This window comes from Sarcophilus harrisii, chromosome 3 (genome assembly GCF_902635505.1).
Source record: "Sarcophilus harrisii chromosome 3, mSarHar1.11, whole genome shotgun sequence".
NCBI classification, from domain to species: Eukaryota; Metazoa; Chordata; class Mammalia; order Dasyuromorphia; family Dasyuridae; genus Sarcophilus; species Sarcophilus harrisii.
The window spans coordinates 40205542-40215640 of NC_045428.1; positions in this window are offsets into that span (position 1 = coordinate 40205542).

A 10099-nucleotide genomic window follows, 5' to 3' on the forward strand; every position below is an offset into this window, starting at 1 on the left:
GAAGGTGGAGTTCTTGTCTGGGAGTTCCAGGCCAGGGGCGAGAGTTGAAATGAAACTAGAAGCACCATTCCTTCCCATCCCAGGATTAGAGGTGATTACACTAATAAATTCTCTTTTTAAAAAATGAACAGGCATTACTAAGGGAAAAGGGAAGACTGGGGTTCATCTTCAGAGGAGGACAATAAAGTAAAAAAAAAAAAAAAGCCTCTTTTACCCAAAAATAATGTATAGAGGAACTAAAAAAAAAAGACTTTAAAAGCAAAATTAGAAAGATAGAGGAAAAACTAAAAAGAAGAAATAACCACCCAAGAAAAACTAGATTATGAAAAAAAAATGTAATCAACTGGAAAAGATTCAGTACTTAAAGAAGAAAATAATCCTTTGAAAATTAAAATTGTACAAGGAGAAGCCAGTGAAACTATGAGAGTCCAAGAAAAACAAAATATAAAGAGTGAAAAAATAGAATAGAATGTGAAACATCTTATAAGAAAAACAACAGATCGAGAGAACAGATTGAAAAGAGAAAACATAAGACTAGTTGGACTATCTGAAAGCTATGACCAAAAAAAGAAACTTGACACAATAATACAAGAAATAATTAAAGAAAATTGTCTTGAAGTGATAGAACAGGAAAAGAAGGTAGAAATAGAAAAAATATATCCATCACCATCTCATATTTAACAATAAATAACAAGAACAACATATAACCTACATCATATTGTTTGCTTTCTCAATGAAGTGAGAAGGGGAAGAAGGGAAAAAATTTGGAACTCAAACTTTTTAAATGTTAAAACTGATACTTAATTGATGCTAAGTGAAGTAGTAGAACCAAGGGAACATTGCACACAGCAACAAGATTTTACAATGATCAATTCTAATGGATGCAGCTCTTTTCAATAGCGAGGTGATTCAGGCCAGCTCCAATGGTCTTGTGATGGAGAGAGCCATCTGTACCCAGAGAGAGAACTGTGGGGACTGATCACTTTTTTTGTTGTTATTTGCTTACATTTTATTTTCTTTCTCAAATTTTCCTTTTTTGATCTGATTTATCTTGTGCAGCATGATAATTATGGAAATACATATAGAAGAGTTGCACATATTTAATATATATTGGATAACTTACTGTCTAGGGAAGTCTGGGGAAAAGGGAAGGAAAAATTTGGAACACAAAGTTTTGCAAGAGATGAATATTAAAAACTATACATATGTTTTGAAGATAAAAGGCTTTAAAAATAAAAATAAATAATAAATAAATTTTAAAAATTCAATTACATGAATAAAGAAATTCATGTAATTGGAAAAAATATATATTTTTAAAAATTTGGCCAGATATTTAGATAATGGTTATCACAGAATTTGAAAGTTTGAAGGGATCAAAGTGGTCATCTAGTCCAACCCTTGCCACAAAGTCATATCTATTATAATATGGTCAAGAAAGGTCAGCCAAAGTCTGTTTGAATCTCTAAGGAGGAGGAGCCCACTCTCTCCTGAAATATCCCATTTCACTTTGAGAGAGTTCTAATAATTAGGAAGATTTTCCTGATATAAAATTTAGGTTGGCCTCTTTGCAATTTTTACTCTTAACTCCTGGTTTTGTGTCCTACAATCAAACAGAATGAGTCTGATTAATCACTCCTCATGATGGTCCTTCAGACTATTGAACCCAGTTGTCATGTCACTTCATCTCAACCTCAATCTTGTATTTTCCATGCTAAACATCCCATTTCCTTTAACTAATTCTTATTTGTCATGGACTCAATGTCCTTCCCCTTTCTGGCTGACTTTCTCCAATTCTATAATCATCATAACTCAACACAAAAAGCATTTCAGATGACATCTTGGGAGAGCAGAGCATAATGGGACTCCCTATTCCTACAAACTATTCTTCTCTAAATATAGCCCAAGATTGCATTTGCCATATCATATCACTAAGTGTCTTCAATGCACTAAAACTATGCCTTCTTGATATTATAAAATTGATTATTTATACCAATGTAAGAATTCATATTTATCTTCATTGTATTTCTTTTTATTAATCCAATAATCTAGTCTGTAAGACCTTTTTTTAGATCCAGAGTCTATTTTTAGGGTTACTGTGATAGCCTTCCATTTTAGTATTACCAGCAAATTTTAGGAGTTTTCAATTTTGCCTCTATCCACATCATTGGTTAAAAAAATAAAAATAAAAAAAAAAAAACATTAAACAGCACCAGACCAAGACCAGATCTTCACTGGAAAAGTCCTGTTACCTTGATATTAGTATATTGATAACTACTCCTTGCAGAAGATGAAATTTTAGCTGAGACTTTAAAGAAGCCAGAGAAGTTAGGTGGAACTGATGAGGACCAAGAGTTTTCCAGGCATGAAGGACAGCAAGTAAAAATGCCCAGAGCCACAGGATGGTGTTTCTAGTCCAGGGAACAGCAAAGATGTCATGGTCACCAGATTCTAGAAGTTTGAGAAGACTGGCAAAGTAGGAAGATGGTGAGTAATAGAAGATTTTAAAAGTCAAATAGAGAATTTAATCCTGGAGAGAATGGGACGTCCCTGGAGTTGATTGACATGGCTAGTTGAGTGACACATCTAGATTTGCAAAAGTCTTACCTTCTCTTTAATCATTTTTTCCTTTTCAAAATTGCCTCTTTAAAAAGCTCTTTTTTTTCTGTTTATAGTTTCCTTCTCTAGCCCCAGCTCATTCTGAGCAATCTGAAAACTATTTTTATAAGATCAGTTTCACATTTTTCCTGTTAATTAGCCCAACTTACATCTTCTAAACATTTTTTTTTCAAAATCTAACTTGATTAGTGAGATTCTTCTACATCCACATTGTATCTTCAGATAAATACCATTTTTTTCCTCTTTGAAATCAATTCTTTTATGTCTTCAGAATAGTTTCTTCAAAATTTAGGATTTTATAGGATTATAGTCCAGAGCACTTTAGTCCAGAGCATTTTCCTCTGAACCTGGGGAAATCTGCTTTTCTCAAATCAAGATACAAGTCATACTTTGATTGGATTTCTTCTTTCTGATCACAAATTCTAGGAGGGAACAGTCACTTCCTCTCAGAGTTACCAGCAGCATATTTTTTTCTCATTTTACAAAGACTCTCACCATTGGCAATGAATGAATAAGCAACTCCCATGGGACACTTATTATTAAATAGAATTTGCAGAGGTATATATGTGAGTTTTCCACAAATCAATCTGGCAGAATATCCCTGTTACTTAAAATGATAGAATAATCAATCTCAAAGTTGGAGAGAACCCAGTAGCCATCAAATCTACTTGATATCTGGAAAAGAATCCTCTCTACAACATACTTGACAAATAACCCTTCATCTTTTGCTAAAAGACCTACAATGGTGGGGGGGTGGGGGGGAGATAATGCAATATTTCCCAAGGCAGCTCATTCTACTATGAAGCATCTCCAATGATTAGGGTGTTTTTTTTTTTTTTCTGATCTCAAACCTAAATTTACCTCAATACAAATTCTATCCAACACTCCTAATTCTGCCCTCTGGGGCCAAGCAGCACAAATTTAAACCCTCATTTCCCAGGCATCAGAGAAGGTGTCTATTTACTAAAAAGCCAGTAAATAGCATACAGATGCAATACAGTCAACTCCTGATCATCCATGTTAATGACAGAAAGAAGAATGGATAATCAAAAAGTAATTTGTACAGTATTCACTTTTGGAAAGCAGTCTCCCACACAGTCAAAGAGACAGCAGTCACACCTCCATTGAGTGCCTTGATCTCCTTTTGACTCAGCAAATAATCAAAGCTTGATTACTTTGTTTAGGCAGATCGCATGCATTTTCCCAGCTAAAGATGAACATGTAGCATAGGAGCCAAGAAGGAAAAGAGAGTAATAAAGATGGAAGGACAGAACTGAAAACACTTAACTCCTATATAGAAATGACGTTCTACTTGACGCTTCCAGTTTGGGAAAATAAGGGGGAGAATGAAATTTCAACCCTTTCTTTAGTAGGTTTAATTTCACTAATTTCTATTTCTAAGCAGGTGCAAGTATCTTCTAAAAACTCTTTCCCCTTTCTGCTTTATTCCTCTTTTCTATATATTCTTTCATTTGCTTTTCATCTTTCCCATCCCTTTTTCTTCTTCTACTCAAATGTACTCCTTGCTTTTGGTAATTTACAGGATTATAAATGATACTCCCAAGATTCTAAAGCATATTTCTAAGGAGTATAAAATATTTATTGGGAAAAACATAAAAAAATTAGAGTCACAGGTTATATTTTCATTACTGTTGCCAAGTAAAGGGAAGAAGAATAAGTCAGATTTGCCGATTTTTCTTGCGCAGCAAAATGGCTATATGAACATGTATACATATATTGTGTTTAACATATACTTTAACATATTTAACATGTATTGGTCTACCTTCCATCTAGGAGAGGGAGTGGGGAGAAGGAGGGGAAAAGTTGCAACAGAAGGTTTTGCAAGGGTCCGTGCTGAAAAATTACCCATGCATATATCTTGTAAATAAAAAGCTATAATAAAAAAAAAAGAAAAGAATAAGTCAGATTTGGGAAGAAGCAGAAATCAAAGTCTGCTAACCATAACCAAGTCTCAGATTCAGGTCTTCCTTCCATGATTCTAATTTTCATTCCATCCTTATCACAGTTTGTAGTTTGTAATACCGGACCCTGCCAAATTAAAGAGATGTAATAGGGAGATTGGGGAGGAATAGGATTCCCAAACAAACAAAAAATGAAAAAAGAATTACAAACAGGATAGCTTTGAAAGTAACATGGAGAATTTAGTATATACTTGAGAGAAAAAGCTAGCTCTATGTAATTAAGATTCAAAGTTGCACGTACAAGCCCTTCCTTCTGCTCTACAATGTTTATTTAACTTGTGATTATTAAGTTCAGAATTTAAAAAAAAAAAACAACTTGATGTGGTTGTGCTTTCTAGGCCTCTGCTTCCTAACCTTTTCAAGTACAAGAACTCCTTTTTAATAAATATTATAATAAATACAATTATTATAACAAATATAGCATTTTAATAAATATGCACCTTCTTACCTGATTGTAGCTGTATGCGTAGTATCCAGTAAATGAGAAAATATATAATGACAAAAGGCTACAATGAATTCAGTAATGCTTTTAAATGAATTTACATTTGAGGCCTTCTTCAATCTGATTCTTACCATCTTTCCAACTTCATTGCATACCACTTCCCTCTCATAAACTCTCCATTCCAACACAAACTGGACTCCTCTTACCCAAACTCAATAATTTATAAGAAATGCTTCTTTTTTAATTATATTTTTCTTTTTTAAATTTTCTGCTTATTTAAAAAAGAATACAAAAAAGGAAAACAGAAAAGGAAAATAAAACAAAACAGAAAGGAACATTGCCATATGCCTAGCAGAATATCAGGGAAGATTCAAAATATATAACAATAAATTTCCAGTTCAAGAAAGCACATATAATAACAAAAGAAAATTCATGAGTGTCCATCTTTTCTTTGCTTCCTTATAGGTTGTTCTTTTGTTCTTTGCTGTGCATTTTTTTTACTTTATTCTTTTTTTTCCCTTTTCATACCCCCTACCTCCCTTATCAACTTGTACTTCTATACTGATGGACATATTATAATTCACAGTAGAGGATAAGGTCATTAAAAGCAAGAAATGCATTGTTTTGTATTTCTAGTTCTTGATATAATGCCTGGCATATAGTAGGTTCTCACTAAATGCTTGCTAATTGATTAATAGAATGGCTAATGTGCAAGACAAGATAATTACACTTCCAAAAGGTATGTTTGCTTATTATAGTTAATCATTTAGTGAGATGACCATAGAGAAATTCACAATACTCATTATTTTCACTATATATTTTGTGGGAGGTTAATTAAAAATCTGAATGGTGTTACCTCTTTTGCAAAGACCTCTGGTTATAACTTTGCAGAAGGTCCCCCAAGAATCATAGATCAACAGGTGGAAGACCAATGCCTTTGAGCCAAAGACTCTCCAACTGTATTCCAAGACACTCTACCTATATTAAAGTTTCCCCATCTTTCTTTATCTATTCATTTATTTATTTATTTTGCTGGGGCACTCGGGGTTAAGTGACTTGTCCAGGATCACACAGCTGGGAAGTGTTAAGTGTCTGAGACCAGATTTGAATTCAGGTCCTCCTGACTTCAGGGCTGGTGCTCTATCCACTGCACCACGTAGTTGCCCATTTCCGCATCTTTGAAACAATATGAGTAGAGGTTTCATTGCAGTCCCTACTGTTATCTTCAGGTCCCACACCCACAGTGCATTAGGATCACAGGAGCATGAGTCATATACCAGGAAACTATATAATATGCCTAGATGACCTCTCATTGTGTGTGTATTAGAGAATATTTTTATTCAGGTCCAGGTTGGACTCAATGGCCTCCAAGGCTTCTTCCAACTCTGAGATTCTATAAACCTTTCAGCTCTAAATCCTATGGTCTTAGGACATTTCATCACATGGGGGAAATTGACCCCCAAAAGTTTTACACCATCCTCCTTTCTGCCTCCAATTTGATTGAAAATCAGCCACAATATTGATGATTGATGATTGAAGAACTGTGACTACTTAGCTATTCTCAGCAATACAATAATCCAACACAATCCTAAAGGGCTAATCATGAAGTGAACTATCCCTCTCCAGAAAAAAAGAATTTATATTGTTTTAATATGGACTAAGACCTACTATTTTTCACTTTCTTTTTTCAATTCTTTTTCTTTTATTTGAGACTTCTTGTACAAAATAACCTAATATGACAAATATGGAAATGTTTTACTTAATTGCACACATATAACCTATATCTGATTGCTTCTCATCTCAGGAAAGAGAAAGGGGAAGAGAGGGAGAGAGGAAGGATAAATTTGGAATTCAAAATTAAAAAAGAAAACTTCAAATGTTAAATGTTTTAACATATAATTTGGGGAGCAACATACATTTTTTTTAAAGAAAGGAAGAAAAGGAAGGAAGGAGGGAAGGAGGAAGGGAGGAAAAAAGGAAAGGAGAGAGGAAGGAAGGAAGGGAGGGAGGGAAGGAGGGAGGAAGGAAGGAAGGAAGAAAGGGAAAAAAGGAAGAAAGGAAGGAGGGATGGAGGGAGGGAGAGAGGGAGAAATGGAAGGAGGGAGGGAGAGGAGGAAGGGAAGGAGAAAAGAAGGGAAGGAAGGAGAAAGAGGGAAGGAGTCAAAGAGGGAGGGAAGGAGAGAAGAAGGGAGGAAGGAAAGGGGAAAAAAGAAAGAAAAGGAAGTAAGAAAAAAGGAAAGGAAGGAAGGAAATCAACTCCATAATAAGTTCAAAGATTACAAATTAATTTTCCCAACCCCTGGTGGAGATGGCATCTAGATATATCACTGACTCACAAATGTCTTTGTATTTCTAATTACAGCTAATGTTGAGGGAGAAGGAACATGTCCCTGCATGAATGCAGGGGTGGATCATAAATCTAATACACTGAAAGGCAAATCGAGAGTAAAGCCCTGGTGTCTGTTTTACTATATGATTGTAAGCAGGAAATTTAATGTGATTCTTCATTTCAGAAGCAAGCTGGTGTGCTCACAGGCATAGAGAAAAACTTAAAAATGGAGAATTATCAATGAATGATAGAGGCACAAAGCAAAACCTTCTGGGCAACTAGGGGTGCTATGTAGTAATTATGTTTTGATAAAAACCATAGCTAATATTTAATCATAAGAATATATTAACTATTTATTATGTGCCAAGAATGATGCACAGTGTTGCAACTGGAGTGTGAAAGACCCGAGTTCAAAAGTAGTCTCAGATTCTTACTGAGTGTGTAGACAACTAATTTCATCATCTGTCTTAGTTTCCTCAACTGTAAAATAGGGATAATAACAACATCTATCTCCCAGGGTTGTTGTGAAGATCAATTTTTGGGGAAAGTCCTGTACCCATAGTTGCTTGCCCTTCATTTTCTATTCTTTTCTTTTTTTTTTTTTTTTTTTTTTTTTTTGCTGAGGCAATTGGGGTTAAGTGACTTGCCCAGGGTCACACAGCTAGGAAGTGTTAAGTGTCTGAGGTCAAATTTGAATCCAGGTCCTCCTGACTTCAGGACTCTGCACTATGTAGCTGCCCCTTTCATTTTCAAACAAGAGCAGTGATCTTGTGATGTCCTACCTTAAGCATGAATTATAATTAATTGAGGCAAAGTTACATCAAATCATCACTCGCTCTTTCTTCCAGAGTCACTGAAATCTAGTGGCAGGACAAAATTCAGGGTGACTGGTGATTGCCCAGGACGCAGTGGATGACCTTGACGTCTTCAGTGTCTGACTAAGCTCTAAGCTTCAGCTGCTTTCATGGCTGTTAGAAGATGTTGTTCTCATCTACCTATTCTACCAGAAGTCTTCACATGCTTGGAGTAGACATCCCCCTAACTGGCCGATGGCTTTGAGACTTGTCAGTCACCTTCATTTGGTTTTGACTTGATTTAGTCTGATTATTGAGGTGATTTTATTGGACTGTGGCTTCTGTAAATGTTACAGCTCCTTGGAACCACTGGTGAGAGTTGGATGGTGATTGAACACCAAATGTGGACGAGCAGCCCATGAAGGAATTCAGTGAGCCCTCCCTAAATACCCTATAATGCTTTTTCTATTCCTTTCCCTTCTTCTAATAGATTTCATTAATTAACTATTTTGAATAAAATATAAATATTAAATTAAGTGTATATGAATGGTTGGCAATTCTCAACAATTAATTGGCAATTATGTATTACTACTCTATCATAAGATGTATATTGCATTTGTAAAAGGGTGCCCCAGCTATTCCTTAGTGGATGATTCCCGCAGGGCTTTAAGTACTCAGAATAACCAAAATAAGGGAACTCCAGGAGGTCAGGCTCCTTGGAGAACTTTATATTGGGATACAAGGATTATCACAAGAGCAGTGTGACATCAAGGAATGAGATCCACTGAGCAGAAGATGCCAAATATAGTCTAAATTCAAAGGAGAAAAACCCAAAGGATTAATTCCACATAGAGGAAAAAGGAATCCCAGAGCTAGAGACCAGCTTAAGAACTACAGAAGAGCTTCATCAAGCACTTAGTATGCAGAGAGGAATTGGAAAAACTACTATTTTCTTACTCTGCATATGCACTGAGGGAATTTCCCCATCTCCATGTTTTCTCCAAGGTTTTTCCCCCCATGCACCACCCCCGGAATTGTAATTCTAGTTGTCTGCCAGGACAGAGAAATATTTTACACCTTGATTCCCTCTTGTTATTTGTACTATTTTTATGTTTGAATTAAATATTTTTACTATGGGATTTGTGGCTCCTGGATATTAGGATAATGTGACACAGGTCACAATTTTAATGACCAATTATTAAATAACCAGTCTGACAAGAGAAGGTAAGAAATGGCCCTGGAAGACTTCAGGGGCCCAGGATTAATACACTCCTACAAAAATCTGGTTTGAGCAACTTGATGAGAATTACCTGAAAGCATTTCATGAGTGCCCCACTTTGTAGAGGGCTCAAAAAAGCAACGCTGAGCATGTGTGGCTAGAAAATTTTCCAAATGACATCAAGCTCTATTGAATTATGACAGGTCATCTAAGGGGAACTGTAGTCTACACAATGCAAACATTTTGCCAGGAAAACACCTCCTCGGTGTTTGCACATTAAGAATCAAAGAGGAAGAAGCATGAAATCGAGACTTTTAGTCAAATGTCAACAAAAAAATGAAGCTTTGACTATTGATGACAACTGTCTCTGACCATGAATGTCATCGTGCTGATCCATCTCACTTTGACTGGAGAAAGAGTTTCAGTTACAGATTCTCTCTCTGTACCCAGAACCGAAAGTTTAGAATTCTGAGAATTAAAGAACTGGACATGATATTAGAAGACCAATGTTAGACTCCTTAGGTGTTTTTCTCCAAGCCATAAGAAAGGGGGAGGAAAGATGGAAAAGAAGGCAAGATCAGTGTTAAAGAATACCCATTGGGCTCTAGAGACATGAAGAAATTGACTGCCCTCCAGATTCTGATAAGGAATATGTGCTCTCCCATCCCAAATGTGCTTATAAATTTAACAACCTAATTTCAATGGGAGAAATATATA